General features: G+C 35.8%; 1 protein-coding gene and 1 pseudogene across 5 annotated transcripts in view; both read right to left on the reverse strand.

Moving 5' to 3' along the window:
• The window catches only part of TBL1XR1 (TBL1X/Y related 1), a 187,788-nt gene that overhangs the window by 59,329 nt on the left and 110,149 nt on the right, over nt 1-18,310 (reverse strand). Inside the window, exon 2 of one of the 4 annotated variants that reach the window (XM_079921948.1) lies at nt 15,769-15,885. The exons of the other annotated variants lie outside the window; for them this stretch is intronic. The gene's annotated coding sequence lies outside the window, so the exon portion shown is untranslated. The remainder of the gene's footprint in view (nt 1-15,768; nt 15,886-18,310) is intronic. 4 annotated transcript variants of the gene reach the window in all.
• LOC307186613 (translationally-controlled tumor protein-like) lies at nt 7-5,796 on the reverse strand (annotated as a pseudogene). The gene has a single exon. The product of its transcript is annotated as a translationally-controlled tumor protein-like (transcript).

Genomic DNA, 18,310 nt, shown 5'->3' on the forward strand with positions numbered 1-18,310 from the left:
AGGACAACAGTCATATTGGATTAGAGCCTACTCTAATAACCTCATTTTAACATAATTATCTCTGTAAAGACCCTATTTCCAAATAAGGTTATAGTCTGAGGTACTAGGGATTTGCACTTCAACTAATGAATTTCAGAAGACACAATTCAACCTATAACAGTCATTAAGCAGAGAAAGCCCAGGATTAGTAAACAAAGATGCCATCATTTTACCCCTCCAAAAGTGTAGATGGCAGCTGTAAACGAAGGCTAACAAAAAAGCCTTTTCCCCTGACCTTCAGTTATCTCTCTAGCTTGGCTAGCAGATAAAATCCCTTTAAAACAAAATTCAGACCAACACTAATTATGTTAACTATGATGGCATCAACATGCATGGAATAATTTAAGTAACTTTATGTCGTCAAATGTATTACTGTTCAGAATTTAATCACTCTTCTCTTTTCCTGCAATAGTTATTCATCCTCACCATAACCCTTGGACCCTGGCTATGTGACATAATTTGGCCAACGGAAACTGAGTAGATGAGCTGTCCAATCACAGCTTTAAGAGGTATTAAAAGTATCTGCCAGGGACTTCCCTGGCAGTTCAGTGGTTAAGACTCTGCCTTCCAATGCAGGAGGTGCGGGTTCGATCCCTGGCTGGGGAGCTAAGATCCCACATGCCTCATGGCCAAAACACCAAAACAGAAACAATATCGTAACAAATTCAATAAAGACTTTAAAAGTGGTCCACATCAAAAAAATCTTAAAAAAAAAAAAAAGTATCTGCCAGTGCTCTTACTGTTTTCTTCTGCCACATGAATGAGCATGTTCTACATGGGGCCTGCTCTGAAAGCCTGGATCCCCAAATGAGAAGACACAGAACAGAGGCACAGCCAACCCACACTATCTACATGCAAAATATTTGGAAAATAAATCTTTATTTTTGTAAACCAGTGAAATTATTTATAATCATAAAGAAAACTAACATACTTTAAAGTAGTATTTTGACTGCATATATCCCTACCTAGAGGATATAACCTAGGGACAAAAAAGAATCACAAAGAAAGTTTAAACTGCTTTCTATAGTCTTATTATAGTAATTCTTTAGCATTACTAATTTGAATATTTTTATAAATATATATAAAACAAATAAGAAATTATGTTAAATCCATTACAAATCAAAATTTTCAGAAAGGAAAAAAATATATACGAATACAGAAGCAGTAAAAATCTTTTCATTTTCTCTTCATGGTATAGTACTGTCTGTACTCCTCAAGCTGGCTACACCTGAAAGATATATAGCAATATGCTAGGGAGGATGAGAAGGCAGAGGATGAATGTGTCACATTATCTCAAGGAACAATTTTTCTTGATAATAAATAAGTTTGGTCGTTTTACTTTTATAAAAATCACTTATCTGATGGAACTGCATACAAAAAATTAAAATTATTTTCATGTTTATAATACAGATGTATTTTCAATAAAATTCACACAACACAAATCAAGCTTTAAAACCCTATAGTAATCTTAAATTTGAATTGAAATATAAGCAGGAATTTGTGATTTATTTCTCTTACTAAATACGCATTTCCTTGTTCCAAAAAGGCCTAGCAGCAATTAATGACAACCTAGTAGTAAAAAGCACTCCATGCTTTCATTGTAGTCTCTAAATAAACACTTCTCATAAAAATAGGAATGCTTTGGAGGAAAGACCAATTTGAGGGCTGAAGCAGAAAACCCGGAACATCTTGCCATGCAAGAAAACAAGGAAACAACCGAAGGCCACGTGTGTCACGTCAAAAGGAGACAGGAACCGCAATGGATTAAAACACCTCAAAAATAGTTCTTAATCCATGAGATTATAAAAATTAAAAATAAACTTCACAGCACTGGTCACCTTGAGAGGGCACCACCAACTCATCAGTCTAAAAACTGACAACTAAAACAACTCAAGCACATACCCTGCTTTTGCTGTGCAAGTTCTATTTCAGTATCCCAATACTTGACAAGGAAGAGTCCTTCTTCACAGAATTCCAGCTAATCAATGCAAAAACAATGATATAATTAAAACAACAATTTTCTATCCCTAAGAAAATAAAGAATCTAGGCAACAATCATTAATGGACACTAAGACCACCAGGGGAATATCTGATGTGGAACTTTATAATGGATAGATCAGACTAACAACAACTAAATCCACCAATCAACATCAACACCACCGAAAGTGATACAACCAGATGGTGTATGCCCCATGGTGTGAGGCAGAAGGAAGAAAAGACTTCGTGATCAAAGAATTAAAAGTGAATTTAATCATACCTCAACTAGCACTTTACAGAAGTTACAGGACAGTAGAATGTATTAGTAATACCACAATGATGTGATTAGCCAAATCCAGAATGTGGGGAATTTGACAGGACAAATTTTTTTCTACCAACAGGTGGAAGAGACTGAAATTTAGCAACTAAAAGCAGTGTGCAGACCTTGTTTGGATTCTGTTTAAAAGTAACCATCTGAAAATGTCATTTGGAAGGCAAAAGAAAAATTTTAATTCTCTTTACCTCTTCCAGTTTCTCATAAGCCTTTCATCTTTTTCTAGACCACTGTAACATATGAAGCCTAGCCTTTTCTCCACAGTAATGAATGGGAAGGATAAGGAAATCTATAAGGATGAGGGTAGTGAGTGCAGAGACAATACAATGACTTATTTCATACTCAACATGTATCCTAGTTTTCTGATCCTGATTTGAATATGAAATCCTGGGCTTGACTCTTTCTCTGGATAGTAAACAACTCCAGATAAGATGACTTGGTATAAATTCATCTAGACATATTCCAAGGGTTTTCACCAGACGATCAAATTGCTGATCAATTTTCTGCTTCTCAAGTACAGGTATTAGAATAGCCTTTTTCCTTCAATATGATGCAAAGGCATGCTAGGTGCTCAATAGTTAAAAAAAAAAAACTGCACACACACACAAAACAACTGAGCGAGTGAAAGTGCTTTTCTTCTCATTGCTCTCAACCTCATCTCCTTTTTGGAGAAGGAAACACATTTAGGGAAAAGAGAATACTGTCTACACCCAGAGACAACTTCAGAATCAGTTTACTTCAAAAACATCAAGGAATTAGTAGTAAGTTTTCTTACTAGTATAGTAAAACCCCTTGATTACAATCAGATATTTAATCTTTTTCCTTTTAGTTTAAAGCATTTTATTTTTAGACAAACTACATGACGTATTTTTTCTCGAAAGCAATGCCTCAGCTCCAAATAAATCACCGTCAAAACAAACGAAGAGCTCAAGATGACATCAGTCCCATTTCTCTAAGTCCTGGTGTCGTGTGGATGAAAAGGAGCAGCCAGCCAGTTATGATGACAGGTGACAGATCCAAAGTAACTGCCAAATTTGTTAATATTTTCTCATTTCTAGATCATCCTTAAAGAAAATCATATGTGGGGTCACACATCCTCACAATAGTCCAGCAGAGCTACCATGCCATCTAGATTCACGTTTTCACCAATAAAGAACTGACAGTTTTTGAAATTAGCAAGGATGTGTTTGATTTGTTCTGCAGCCCCTGTCATAAAAGGTTTTTTACTCTTTCTGGTCCCTGTCCTCCAAGTTTCCCTTTGGCTGACTTCATGTAATCTTTGATGTACTCCTTGTAGGCTTCTTTTTTGAAGCTGGTTTTCTGCAAGTGATGGTTCATGACAATATCGACACCAGTGATTACTGTGTTCAGTACCTTCACCCTTGGGTCCTTCAGCAGAGGCATTTCCACCAATAAGCGAGTCATCAATGTCACCCTCTGTCCTACTGACCATCATCTCCCTCCACCTCCAGACAGCCTGTCAGTAACCTCCTGGATCTTGTAGATGTCGGAGAACATCTCATCACGGCTCATGAGGTCCCGGTAGATAATCATAATGGGGACTGGTGGAGATGACGGCGGCACTAGCTTAGTAGGAGCCTGGAGCTCAGAGTGAGCACGGTGTGCTTCAGGGGCAGAGGAAAAGTTAATCTTTGTTTTTAATCTCAATTATGTAACTAAAAACTGCTTTTTGGAGCAGAATTTTCTTATACAATTCTCTGAACAAAAGGAAAAAGAAACATTCTTTCAAAACAATACGACGTTCTGTTTAGGCCACTGATCTCAAAAACACTCAACCTCAATTAAAATACCTATATAGTTATAAAAAGAGTAATTGTTATGATAAAAATGTTACATATAAAATATGTTATAATGAAAATGAATATATAAGTTAGAAACAATGAGCATTTGAACTGTCATATAAATTTTTAAGAATTGTTCCCACAAATCATACCTATTTTCACTCTCCTGAAAGGTTTCTCAGCATTTTATAAGTACTCTACTGACCTAAAAGCCCAAAACATAAATTATAATAAATATAACACAAATCAGGAAAAAAGTACTATTTTCTTTGGGCCTGCTGGTATAAAATAACTGTTAACTGATACAACCTATAATATATAAAATATTAAGAATCATAGGCTTTAGAGCTGAAGGGAACAAGAGATTTTTTTCTCCTCCTGGTTTAGGTTGCCCCTATTAATTAAAACCTCAAAACATTTACATGTAAATATACACTCATTTTCTCCTTAAAAAACTGGTTTAAAAAAACCTAAAATGGATGGCTACAGTACTAGATATGAGCAGTATGCAAAACTGAACCCGTGAAAATAGTGATTGCAAAACAGACATGAGCGCAGAGCATCTGCTATTATCAAAACTTATACAGAGATTTGGGTTTGGAGAGGAAGAGTGAGAAGATGAAACAAAGAAGAATCTCCATCACTTTTCTCAGTTTCTGGTTACTCGATCAGTTATCACAGGGTTATCTAATATAGGAAAGGTTTTCAACCTATTCACAGCCAGTAGGTAAGAGTCTGGAATTATTTTCCTTTCAATTGTTCTGTATTTAAGAAGCATATTGTGCTGAAACTCAAGACTGCCAGAACTGAAAGAATGCTCCTCCTTTCCATTATGTAATGGAAATGGGTTCACCTCTTTTTTCTGTCCCTCCTTATATTAGTGGTAAAGGAAACTTTCAGGGCAATACTTACAACAATAAAAAAGCAGTTAGAGGTAATAGCAGCAAATGAAAACATTCATTACAAAATTAATTTTTTATTTACATAGACCACTACGCTAAAGAAACCATACTGGATCATACAATGTGTGGGATAGGTTAGATATTTCAAACACTGTGGTGACGCAATTAAATACTCTAGGAATGACAGTTTATTCATGTTTATTAAAAAATGCAAGCTAAAAAAATGCAAGCTATGGGAAAGGACACACTTAATCCTTAATATTCACTAATTATGCCTGAAATATAGCCCGATTCATAAGAGGCACCCAATTATTATTTGTTGAAAATAAATAATGTTTTTTTTCCCATTAGTCAGTAGTATTTAAAAAGACCAAAAGATAATCTTCAGTGATGACTACAAATCAATGTTCCTTCTCATCCACTCCTATATTGATCTCTATCACCCTCTCAACTTCAATAACTTGTAACTCCATTTTTTTTTTTTTCCGGAGAAAGGGGTGGAAGAAAGAAAAAGGCCGCATTCCAGTTTCTAGCCCACTAGTGACTCTTGCTTAGTGTGGTATATCAAAATCACCTGTGGCAGCTTCTTCAAAGTAATGTCATAAACTTTGTGACAGCTCGGAAAACTCTTAATTCAGGGTCAGCAAGTCAGAAGTACAGCCCAGGCATGTCGATCTTAACAAGTTCCTCGGGTCATACAAACCATGCCGACATCACACTACACACTTCAAAAACTTCTTTATCTTTAAATCCTGAAACTGTAAACAAAACAAAACACACACATCCTCTTTTTCACTGTAAACTCCTTATATCTTTGATCTACTCAGTTTCTTTTTTTTACACTTATTTTTCTGAATTTTTAAAATTCTTATTAGTTATCTATTTTACACATATCAGTGTGTACATGTCAATCCCAATCTCCCAATTCATCCCACCACCACCCCCCTGCCACTTTCCCCCCTTGGTGTCCACACGTTTCTTCTCTACATCTGTGTCTCTATTTCTGTCCTGCAAACCGGTTCCTTTGTACCATTTTTCCAGGTTCCACATATATGCGTTAATATACATTATTTGTTTCTCTCTTTCTGACGTACTTCACTCTGTACGACAGTCTCTAGATCCATCCACATCTCTACAATTTCATTCCTTTTTATGGCTGAGTAATATTCCATTGTATATATGTACCACATCTTTACCCATTCAAATATCAACGGACATTTAGGTTGCTTCCATGACCTGGCTATTGTAGACAGTGCTGCAATGAACATTGGGGTGCACGTGTCTTTTTGAATTATGGTTTTCTCTGGATATATGCCGAGTAGTGGGATTGCTGGATCATACGGTAATTCTATTTTTACTTTTTTAAGGAACCTCCATACTGTTCTTCATAGTGGCTCTGTATCAATTTGCATTCCCACAAACAGTGCAAGAGGGTTCCCTATTCTCTACACCCTCTCCAGCATTTGTTGTTTGTAGATTTTCTGATGATGCCCATTCTAACTGGTGTGAGGTGATACCTCATTGTAGTTTTGATTTGCATTTCTCTAATAATTAGTGATGCTGAGAAGCTTTTCATGTGCTTCTTGGCCACCTGTATGCCTTCTTTGGAGAAATGTCTATTTAGGTCTCCTGCCCATTTTTGGATTGGGTTGTTTGTTATTTAATGTTCAGCTGCGTGAGCTATTTATATATTTTGCAGATTAATACTCTGTCCATTAATTCATTTACAAATATTTTCTCCCATTCTGAGGGTTGCCTTTTTGTCTTGTTTGTAGTTTCCTTTGCTTTGCAAAAGTTTTTAAGTTTCATTAGGTCCCAATTGTTTATTTTGTTTTAAGTTCCATTACTCAAGGAGGTGGATCAAAAAAGATCTTACTGTGATTTATGTCAAAGAGTGTTCTTCCTATGTTTCCTCTAAGAGTTTTATAGTGTCCGGTCTTACATTTAGGTCTTTAATCCATTTTGAGTTTATTTTTGTGTATGGTGTTAGGGAGTGTTCTCATTTCATCCTTTTACATGTAGCTGTCCAGTTTTCCCAGCACCACTTACTGAAGAGACTGTCTTTTCTCCATTGTATAGCCTTGCCTCCTTTGTCATAGATTAGTAGACCATAGGTGTGTGCGTTTATCTCAGGGCTTTCTATCCTGTTCCATTGATCTATATTTCTGTTTTTGTGCCAGTACCATATTGTCTTGATTACCGTAGCTTTGTAGTATAGTCTGAAGTCAGGGAGTCTGATTCCTCCAGCTCCGTTTTTTTCCCTCAAGACTGCTTTGGCTATTCCGGGTCTTTTGTGGCTCCATACAAATTTTAAGATTGTTTTGTTCCAGTTCTATAAAAAATGCCACTGGTAATTTGATAGGGATTGCACTGAATCTGTAGATTGCTTTGGGTAGTACAGTCATTTTCACAATATTGATTCTTCCAATCCAAGAACATGGTATACCTCTCCCTCTGTTTGTGTCATCTTTGATTTCTTTCATCAGTGTCTTATAGTTTTCTGAGTACAGATCTTTTACCTTCTTAGGTAGGTTTATTTCTAGGTATTTTATTCTTTTTGTTGCAGTGGTGAATGGGATTGTTTCCTTAAATTCTCTTTCTGATCTTTCGCTGTTAGTGTATAGGAATGCAAGAGATTTCTGTGCATTAATTTTGTATCCTGCAACTTTACCAAATTCACTGATTAGCTCTAGTAGTTTTCTGATAACATCTTTAGGATTCTCTATGTATAATATCACGTCATCTGCAAACAGTGACAGTTTTACTTCTTCTTTTCCAATTTGTATTCCTTTTCTTTTTCTTCTCTGATTGCCGCGGCTAGGACTTCCAAAACTATATTGAATAATAGCGGCAAGAGTGGACATCCTTGTCTTGCTCCTGATCTTAGAGGAAATGCTTTCAGTTTTTCACCACTGAGAATGACATTTGTTGTGGGTTTGTTGTATATGACCTTTATTATGTTGAGGTAGGTCCCCTCTATGCCCACTTCTGGAGAGTTTTTATCATAAATGGGTGATGAATTTTGTCAAAAGCTTTTCCTGCATCTATTGAGATGAACATATGGTTTTTATTCTTCTATTTGTTAATATGGTGTATCACATTGATTGATTTGCATACATTGAAGAATCCTTGCATCCCTGGGATAAACCCCACTTAATCATGGTGTATGATCCTTTTTTTTTTTTTTGGTACGATCCTTTTAATGTGTTGTTGGATTCTGTTTGCTAGTATTCTGTTGAGGATTTTTGCATCTATATTCATCAGTGATAGTGGTCTGTAATTTTTTTTTGTAGTATGTGTATCTTATTTTGGTATCAGGGTGATGGTGGCTTCATAGAATGAGTTTGGGAGTGTTCCTTCCTCTGCAATTTTTGGGAAGAGTTTGAGAAGGATGCATGTTAGCTCTTCTCTAAATGTTTGACAGAATTCACCTGTGAAGCCATCTGGTCCTGGACTTCTGTTTGCTGGAAGATTTTTAATCACCATTTCAATTTCATTACTTGTAATTGGTCTGTTCATATTTTCTATTTCTTCCTGGTTCAGTCTTGGAAGGTTAAACCTTTCTAAGAATTTGTGCATTTCTTCCACGTTGTCCATTTTATTGGCATAGAGTTGCTTGTAGTAATCTCTCAGGATGCTTTGTATTTCTGCTATGTCCTTTGTAACTTCTCCTTTTTCATTTCTAAGTTTATTGATTTGAGTCCTCTCCCTCTTTTTCTTGATGAGTCTGGCTAATGGTTCATCAATTTTGTTTACCTTCTCAAAGAACCAGGTTTTATTTTCATTGATCTTTGCTATTGTTTTCTTTGTTTCTATTCCATTTATTTCTGCTCTGATTTTTAAGATTTCTTTCCTTCTACTAACTTTGGGTTTTGTTTGTTCTTCTTTCTCTAGTTCCTTTAGGTGTAAGGTTAGACTGTTTGAGATTTTTCTTGTTTCTTGAGATGGCTTGTATTGCTATAACCTTCCCTCTTAGAACTGTTTTTGCTGCATCCCATTAGGTTTTGGATCATCGTGTTTTCATTGTCATTTGTCTCTAGGTATTTTTTGATTTCCTCTTTGATTTCTTCAGTGATCTCTTGGTTATTTAGTAACATGTTGTTTAGCCTCCACGTGTTTGTGATTTTTTTTCCCCTGTAATTGATTTCTAATCTCATGGAGTTTTGGTCAGAAAAGGTGCTTGATTTGCTTTTAATTTTCCTAAATTTACCAAGGCTTGATTTGTGACCCAAGATGTGATCAATCCTGGATAATGTTCCATGTGCATTTGAGAAGAAAGTGTAATCCGCTGTTTTCGTATGGAATATCCTATAAGTATCAATTAAATCTATCTGGTCTGTTGTGTCATTTAAAGCTTGTGTTTCCTTATTAATTTTCTGTCTGGATGATCTGTCCATTGGTGTAAGTGAGGTGTTTAAGTCCCTCACTATTACTGTGTTACTGTTGATTTCCTCTTTTATAGCTCTTAGCAGTTGCCTTATGCATTGAGGTGCTACTAAGTCAGGTGCATATATGATTGTTGTATCTTCTTCTCAGATTGATCCCTTGATCATTATGTAGTGTCCTTCCTTGTCTCTTGTAACATTCTTTATTTCAAAGTCTATCTTACCTGATACGAGTATTGCTACTCCAGCTTTCTTTTGATTTCCATTTGCATGGAATATCTTTTTCCATCCCCTTTCAGTCTGTATGTGTCCCTAGGTCTGAAAAGGGTCTCTTGTAGACAGCATATATCCATTTTGTATCCATTCTATGAGCCTGTGTCTTTTGGTTGGAGCATTTAATCCATTCACGTTTAAGGCAATGATCGATATGTATGTTCCTATTACCATTTTCCTAATTGTTTTGGGTTTATTTTTGTAGATCCTTTTTTTCTCTTGTGTTTCCCACTTAGAGAAGTTCCTTTAGCATTTGTTGTAGAGCTGGTTTGGTGGTGCTGAATTCTCTTATCTTTTGCTTGTCTGTAAAGCTTTTGATTTCTCTGTCGAATCTGAATGAGATCCTTGCTGGGTAGAGTAATCTTGGTGTTAGGTTCTTCCCTTTCATCACTTTAAATATATCCCTTCTGGCTTGTAGAGTTTCTGCTGAGAAATCAGCTGTTAACCTTATGGAAGTCCCCTTGTCCGTTATCTGTCATTTTTCCCTTGTTGCTTTCAATAATTTGTCTTTAATTTTTGTCAATTTGATTATTATGTGTTTCTCCTTGGGTTTATCCTGCCTGGGACTCTCTGTGCTTCCTGGACTTGGGTGGCTATTTGCTTTCCCATTTTAGGGAAGTTTTCAACTCTAATCTCTTCAAATATTTTCTTGGGTCCTTTCTCTCTCTCTTCTCCTTCTGGGACCCCTATAATGTGAATGTTGTTGCATTTAATGTTGTCCCAGAGGTCTCTTAAGCTGTCTTCATTTCTTTTCATTCTTCTTTCTTTACTCTGTTCCACGACAGTGAATTCCACCACTGTGTCTTCCAGGTCACTTATCCATTCTTCTGCGTCAGTTATTCTGCTATTGATTCCTTCTAGTGTAGTTTTCATTTCAATTATTGTATTGTTCATCTCTGTTTGTTTGTTCTTTAATTCTTCTAGGTGTTTGTTCCTTAATTCTTCTAGGTCTTTGTAAAACATTTCTTGCATCTTCTTGATCTTTTCCTCCATTCTTTTTCCGAGGTCGTGGATCATCTTCACTATCATTATTCTGAATTCTTTCCTGGAAGGTTGCCTATGTCCACTTCATTTAGTTGTTTTTCTGGGGTTTTACCTTGTTCTTTCAACTGGTACAAAGTCCTCTGCCTTTTCATTTTTTCTATCTTTCTGTGAATGTGGTTTTCCTTCCACAGGCCGAAGAACTGTAGTTCTTCTTGCTTCTGCTGTCTGCCCTCTCTACTCAGTTTCTAATTGAACAGATTTTCAAGATAACATCACGTTACTCATGCTTCTCAGTGTCCTCCAATCCCACATCATCCTCCTTAACTGTATCTGCATTCCCTCCATTTTCATGCAAACCTACTGATCAGACATTTCAAGAACTGTGACATTTAACTCACGTAGTCTTACCAATTCCAACTCAAGCATTGTAACTTATGTAAATCCCAAACCATGTTGTGTCTAAAACCATTCTGCAACCTCTGAGCTATTTAACAATCATTTTATTAGGTTTTTAACTTCCTTATCAGATTTGCCATCATGGATTTTCAAAAATTTTAACTTCTCTTAGGGGCCCTATCTCACTAAAAGCCCCTCAATCTCAGATGGCTTTAATTCTTTGGTAAAAGTTATTAGAACTTCCTTGATTTTTTGCTCAATTCAAAAATCTTTATTTTTATTCATCCTGTTATCTTGTGCTGCCTCTCTGAGGAAGTAGTAGAAAAAGATACAAAAGAGAAAAAATAGTCTCTAACATTGAATCTGTAATTTGTTGGGTCTCCTACATATACTATTTAACTAGTAAAATCACTAGCCCTTTGTAAAGGAATTTAATACAGTGGCTAACAAAAACAATAGCTTTTTTCTGCTCCAGTAGTAAGCACCTATACAGATGAGAAAATAAATATTCCACTTACAAGAGCAAAAAACTATTAAATATTTACAAAAGAAACTAACAAGAAAGGCACAGATTTATGTGACCAAACATAATAGTCAATTGAAAAATACAAAGATCTGAACAAAGGAAGAGGCTGCATTATTGTGCAGACTTGAGCTGTCACAAGTAACTATCCATCTGAAAGGAAATAAAAGTGGGCCCACATGTTTTACTCTAGACAAAACTTAATTCCAAAATATTTAAAGCACATAAATGTGTATGTTTGTGTATATATGTGTATGTGTGTACATATACACAGATACTTCAACATATATCAACACATCTTAAAGAAACATCGAAGCTACATGTCCAATCTAGAGAGCAGGAAAAAAATCTTTTTAACCAAGACTGGAAACTCAAATACTATACAAGAAAAGACAGCTATATCTGAGTACATAAAGATCCACTAGATATCAAGAAAATACATATCAAAGTAACATGGAGTAAAATTATACTCATTAAAATTGGTAAAAATTTAAAAGATCTAGAATGTTTATTTCTGGCAGGAATGTGGGAATAGGTCACATAGTGCAAGAGGAAATGTGAAAAAAAAACCCTTTGGAAAACAATCTGGCAACTTTTTAGTAAAAGTAAAAACACTAGACTGGAACATAAGAATTTCCCTTTTTTTGTTTGTTACAATGGTCACACAGCTGCAATGTCACGTAGTTCAACTAATACATACACTCTACAACACAGAGAAATAAAAGCACAACTTCTTAAGGATGTTTAAGAACGCTTTTTTAGTGGCAAAGGTTGGCGGGGGGGAGGAAATACAGTGAATGCCCATTAAAGGAGAGTATCAAAACAAGATCATGGTACATTCATAATATTCATGGATTATAAAGTCATCAAAAAACAATAAACTGATGGAGGAGGGAGCAAAAGAAAAAAGTACACAACAAGAAGTATAAGCATATCCACACATTTAAGTAAAAGAATACATGTACACATATAAAGAAGAAAAACATCTGTTACTGTTAAAATTTTATGGACTCTAAATAACTTTACTAATCAACTCGAAATTCAACAGGTCTTCATACTCTTTCATTACTTCACACTCCTTGCCATTTCCAGCATTTGAGAAGACTGAAATAAAAAATCTTTAAACTTCCAGCATTTGACTTTCTGATTCTGTCCTCTTCTATCTCTTTTACTGATTTTTCTTCCTGCCCTACATGGGTACAGCTGACTTCTTTTTTAGTCCTCTGATCTTCACTCTACTACCCCAACTAAGGATCTCATCCACTCTGAAGAATTACAAAACCACCAACTCTCCCATTGCGTGCCACTCTCTAACACGTCCCCTCATCTTTCCCATTCCAAACATTCCAGTTCCAGCTGACTGATGTGCAAATATACGTCCTTTCAGATATCATCACTCGGCATTATTAGCGGCAATTTATGCCCTATACTCCCAACGTGTTTCTCCTCTTGCCTGTAACTAATTCCATCATTCACCAACACTTTAAATTTTAGTATTATATTGGATTCAATTTTCTACCTCAGCTTTTACCTGCAATCCTTTGGATTCCATCTTCTCTTACCTATACAACGCCACTTTCAACCATGCCTTCCTTTCTGCAGTACCTACCACCTGTATTACTACAATAACTTCAATGTCTCCTAGGTTTTTTCATACTGTCTTCTAAAATCTATGCATAAAACATAACCCTGATTATGTCATATGTATTCATTGGTATCTATTAGCTTCCACATTTACTCTAAATTGTTTATCGAAGCATTTAAGTTCTCCTTCTCCATATGGTCTCAAAGTATCCATCTACCTGTACAGCACCTTCCTTGAATGTACTCTACCTTCAGGTGAATATATTTGTATCATTCTAACATCCCCCCAATTCCCACATTTCTGCTTTTTAAGCTCTTTGTTCCAACTACAAGTGGTGAAATTTTTCTATTCTTCAAATGTCATCTCCTTATGAAGCCTATTCAAATGCCAACCCTGAAAAAGATGCTTCCTCCTTTCCACCTGTACCCCAAAGCATAGTTTTTTGGGTTTTTGTTTCTTTTAAAAAAAAAAAAAACCCTTTTCAAAACTGGTCAGTAGTTAAAAAACAACTGTTAGGTTAGAAATCAGAATGTTGCCATTTTCTTTCAAATGCTACTGTTTTTGACATTAAGACATTTAACCTCCCTGAGCCCCAGTTTCTCATTCTGAAAAATAGAAATAAAATCTAATCTACACACCTCACAGGTAGGTAGGAGTGCATGGAAAGCCAATTTATAATTTACATGTTAACATTGTTATTATATCACCTTTATTGTGCATATTTGATTTTTTAGTCACTACCAAATTAAAGCATTTAAAAGGCAGCCTGGGGCTTCCCTGGTGGCGCAGTGGTTGGGAGTCCGCCTGCCGATACAGGGGACACGGGTTTGTGCCCCGGTCCAGGAAGATCCCACATGCCGCGGAGCGGCTGGGCCCATGAGCATGGCCACTGAGCCTGCGCATCCGGAGCCTGTGCTCCGCAATTTGAGAGGCCACAACAGTGAGAGGCCCGCGTACCGTAAAAAAAAAAAAGAAGAAGAAAAAAGGCAGCCTGTACTTTATATTCTAGCACTCAACACATAATAGCTATAAAATATATATATATATATACACATCTTCATAAGTCATAAAATATAGCTCTCATGCATAAGAAATATAATCAAAGCACAATTCATGTAAAACATCCTACAATCGTTCTCCCCACAGATATATTTTCAGAAAAACTACTGTCACGTAATATATTTCTGGACCTCTGATTTAGTTCACCTGAAACACAAAACACAATTAGTTAACTGGCAGGTGGGTAGGGACCCTTTAAAATGGCTGATAAATAGCTAAACAGTGAAAGAATTGCAGTAACACATATATATAATACATATGTAAGTGATTAAGGTGTGACTATGATGGCAGTATTCTACCAATCCAACAAACTTATCCAGCATTCATAGTTGAGCATTAGTGCTTTAGTTTACCCTAAAATTCTAGAGGTTAACATTATGGTTATTTCAGTGACATGAAACAAGAGATTTTTAAAAATATATACAAGAGAAGCATGTTAATTTTGTCTAAGCTGAAAGATTTTGTCTTTTCCTAATTCCATAAAAAGCAAAATTAATGATGGACAGTGTTTATAAAAAACTTTTATAAAAATGGAAGAGTGGAGATGATACTTTGGTCCTAAAGAAACTTACAAATCTTGAACTTAATTACAAGAACTTAGAAGTCCTTGAGTTACCTTTAAAAACCATACAAACCTGTAATAACTTGTCAAACCAAAAAGCAAGACAGCTACCTAAAACTAAGGTCTTATCTAAAGGACATAGGAACCAACCTGAAGAGGCTCTCACTAGCCAAAAATGGGACAATATGCACATCAATACAGAAAATAATTCAATAATCTAAAACACACTTGTGTTTAAAGCCATGAGTTCACAGGACAAGGCATTTTACTGCAACCATGCCACACTGTTGGCTAATATTTCTTGGCATTTTGTTATTTCACCAAAAAATTGCTTTCATATTTGGTACCACATCTGCTCTTAGATCTCATATACACACTCTTGTACTTACCTACTTATATTTCACTTCTTAAATCTAAACCTAAGATTCCATAAATTGTTCCTGTTATGAATTTTAATCTACTGTTGCTATAGTGTCTGGTAAGGCTACCGTGGTTACTGATAAGAAACCTTGTTACTAAGAGTTTAGCTCTTAAAAATAATGGTCAAGGGCTTCCCTGGTGGTGCAGTGGTTGAGAGTCCGCCTGCCAATGCAGGGAACGTGGGTTCGTGCCCCGGTCCGGGAAGATCCCACATGCCGCGGAGCGGCTGGGCCCGTGAGCCATGGCCGCTGAGCCTGCGCATCCGGAGCCTGTGCTCCGCAACAGGAGAGGCCACAACAGTGAGAGGCCCACGTACCGCAAAAAAAAAAAAATAATAATAATAATAATAATGGTCAAATGCCAAGAAGAAGTAGCAGCAAAATAAAGTCATGAGTAATTGGGCTATATATTATGGATTAAAATAGGTATGGGTAAAAAAGGAAAATGAAAGTTAAGAATGATGAAGAGCAGCTGATGAGTAGCTATTACTTTGTGTGTTCATTTGGGGGGAAAAAAAAAAAGCTCACCCTGTACGTGATGTTGCCGAGTTCCATAAACAAACATCAGGCAGCATGATGTAATAGAAAGAGTCCTGGACTGAGTCAGGAGACCTCTGTTCTAGTCCAAGCCCTCAGTTTCCTCATCTGTAAAATGAGGGTGCTGAATTAGATAATCTGAAAGGGCTCCTCTAGCTTTAACATTGAGGATTCTACAGATGAATTTAGGAAGAAGTAATAAAATGCAGGATTTTTGTTAACAGTAAAGTTAACATTGCAAACAGCAGGTGGAACAGGGATGAAAACAATTTTCACAAATATTGAACTGCAAAAAGCAATTATTTCATAACTTTTAACTACCAGAAAGGTTTTTACAATATACCAGCCTTAGTAAGTAACATTATCATCTAAACTAGATTAGCAGTGAGTGACCAAATTATGACCTCAAAAAACCTATTCAGCAGCCAGACTGCCCAAGTAAATCTTGGAAACAGTACAGGAACACCTTTGGGCTAGTAATTACTTTAGGTGATAAAATGCCTCATAACTTTCCACAATTAAGTAACTGAACAAAGAGTAAAATGACACAAAAAATGATTAGAGTAAATTAAACAATTACTTTTAGTTGCAATAAAACAATAATTATGCTATGATATCCTTCTTTGTTAATGAGAGTATTTTCCCTAAGCATAATAATTTCTTTCCTGGTTAGCTCTCAAAATAGAACCTGGCTTCTTCTGACAACAAGGTAATTTGAAATAACTGACATTTTTTTCCACTGGTGACACAAAGAAATATAAAAAGAGAAGAGTATCTTTTGTTTAAGTTTTCTATACTGAAAGAAATCAAGCTTCTATAAGTAACAAATAATAGAAAGGCTCTGGTGCCTCAAAAACTTGTGGTTTCCTAACTGCAATTTCCTAAATATAGGTAATTAACTGATTGGTCCTAGCTAATCATCCAGGGTCTAATAAATTCAGTTTTAAGTTCATAGATCAGCTGATGTTATACTTTATTTTTTTATTTATGTGAATCCTATGATTTTCACCTGGCAGACTTTTAAAACTCTAGGTATATGAGAACCAATAAACATATCTCTACAAAAACATATCTCTACTATCAAGAATCTATCAAGGGCTTCCCTGGTGGCGCAGTGGTTGAGAGTTCCCCTGCCAATGCAGGGGACACGGGTTCGTGCCCCGGGAAGATCCCACATGCTGCAGAGCGGCTGGGCCCGTGAGCCATGGCCGCTGAGCCTGCGCATCTGGAGCCTGTGCTCCGCAACGGGAGAGGCCACAACAGTGAGAGGCCCGCGTACCGAAAAAAAAAAAAAAAAAAAACTATCAAAAATCTCTTTTAAAGGATGTAATCTATATCTTTTAAAGGATTTAAAGATAAAATGAAACAGTCAATGAAAAAAACTTGTTTTTACAGCTTACTTTATGTAAATTACATAGTGATTATAAAATAAATTGGCATACACACAATTCCATTAATTATTCACTTGAACATTTCACCCTGGCAATATAATACCTAATATGTTATTCAGAATCACTAATAAAATTTCTCTCTGGCTGGCAGAAACAAAGACAAAAATAAAGCTGTCTTGATGGTAATGAAATTTGTTCTTGGCTAGTCTTAAAATAGTTGTGATATCCATGTATCTCTGAGACAAAAAAATCTGGGAAACAAAATTTTCCCTCACATGAAATATATTTTCGATTTTAATCTGGGTATTTTGATTTACAGCCCTAATGAGTTGATTAAAATAACCTTACACTTAGCTGCACACAGTAGAAATCAGTATGATATGTGAAGCATACTTTAGGGTGCTATTTTGAGCCTAAGCTGTTTTCAGCAATTACTCCAACTACCTCACTTCCCCCTCCCCCCATAACTTTTTCAGAGACACTTAAACATTATGCTTATTTACTTATAAAAATACAATTACTAATGATTACTATAAGCAGTATTGTTTTTAGCCAAAATCAAACAGATGTAAACCAGCTCCTCAAAAATTCAGGACTGGTTGACTGTACTGGGTAAAGTATTATTCTCCTTTGGAAAGGCGTTGGTACCAGGATTAGCAGTTAAAGGAGAATTTGATGTTTAAATAACTAGTTGGTATGTGGCAAGAAGCCCACTGGATTGTTCCTCACTAAATTTCAATTTGTAGAACATAAGCACATTTGTTATTCTTCCTACCACTTACATAGGTCAGCATACAGTACAATTTTCCCAAAGACCAAAACGCCTCATTTAGAGATCAATAATACAAAATTCTAGAAGGAGTTATAAATGGCTAGATGCTGCACACAAAACAGCAGCACAGTTGCTTTTTGTTTGTTTGGGGTTTTTTTGCAGCACATTTGCTTTGAGAAAGTTTTAATAGAAATGGTCGTTCTTTTTATTATTGCAATATAATTGGAAAAATAAAAACACAAAAGACCAAAAATAAGTCCAAACCTGACTAATTTCTGCTCACTAGAAATTATCAAGCCATTTAAACATCAATTAATTACATATAACTTTTTATTTTCTAAAATGTATTTAATAACTGCCTAGTTTTGTT

Source organism: Stenella coeruleoalba (genome assembly GCF_951394435.1).
Source record: "Stenella coeruleoalba genome assembly, chromosome: 5".
NCBI lineage: Eukaryota > Metazoa > Chordata > Mammalia > Artiodactyla > Delphinidae > Stenella > Stenella coeruleoalba.